At 56.3% G+C, this 918-nt stretch overlaps 1 protein-coding gene across 3 annotated transcripts in view; it reads right to left on the bottom strand.

Annotated features, from left to right (window-relative positions):
• The window catches only part of SMARCD3 (SWI/SNF related, matrix associated, actin dependent regulator of chromatin, subfamily d, member 3), a 108,352-nt gene that overhangs the window by 99,541 nt on the left and 7,893 nt on the right, over window positions 1–918 (bottom strand). The window lies entirely within an intron of this gene.

Genomic DNA, 918 nt, shown 5'->3' with positions numbered 1-918 from the left:
GCCGCCCGGCCGCCCCGCCGCCCCGCCCCCCGACTCAGCACCGCTCAGGACGGGGCAGTTTTTTTGCCGCGCGGGCCAGCGGTGTGTTGCGGGGGAGCAGGAGCACAGACACCTGTGGCAGCACAACCTCAGATTGCCTGGCCCAGTTCTCCATTTCGTTCCTGGAGCTGAAGGTTGGAATCAGAGTCCCAGAATCCTAGAGCCGTGGGGCTGGAAGGGAGCTCCAGAGGTCACATCTAGTCCAGCCCCTGCCTGAGAAACGATCAGCCCTGTCCAAACTGTCTCACTGTCTTTCCTCTTAGCAAAACTACAGTTACGCCGGCACAGCACCAGACATCACACCCCAACCTGCCGCAGTGAACGCAGGGGGACCGCGGTGGCCAACGTCCAGCTTCTATAAAAGGTTGTCAATATACGTTCCAGAGATCCCAGGCTGATGCTATGTTCGTGCTACAGAGGAAGGCAAACCCCCCCTCCCAGTCTGTACCAACCTGACCAAGGGAAAATCCCTTCCTGACCCCAAATAATGGCATCGTCTGATCCTGAGCAGAGGGGCAAGACACTCCAGACAGGAACCTTCCTTTCAAGTCCCAGCAGGAGCATTCAAAATCCCAATCAAAATCCCCAGCCTTGGCTCCAGCCAAGTGGTCCAGAAGGTAGCACCAGACCTCTGGTCTGACCTACTGTACATCATAGGCCCTTACATCTCACTTGGTTTTTCCGGTGCTGAACCCCAATCCTGGTGCTTAACTACAGCATCTTCCAGAACAGCATCCAAGCTGGTTTGAGGATGGTAAGATGGAGAATCCCCGCTTGCCCAGGCTGGCCTGCTTCAGCAGATCATTCCCACTGCAAAAACCTGCTCCTAGTTTGAACTGGGAATGGCCTGGCTTCCAGCCACTGGTTCTTGTTGTGCCT

This window comes from Alligator sinensis, unplaced genomic scaffold (assembly GCF_000455745.1).
Source record: "Alligator sinensis unplaced genomic scaffold, ASM45574v1 scaffold782_1, whole genome shotgun sequence".
In the NCBI taxonomy this organism is placed as follows: domain Eukaryota; kingdom Metazoa; phylum Chordata; order Crocodylia; family Alligatoridae; genus Alligator; species Alligator sinensis.
This window is presented reverse-complemented; position numbering and strand designations above follow the sequence as displayed.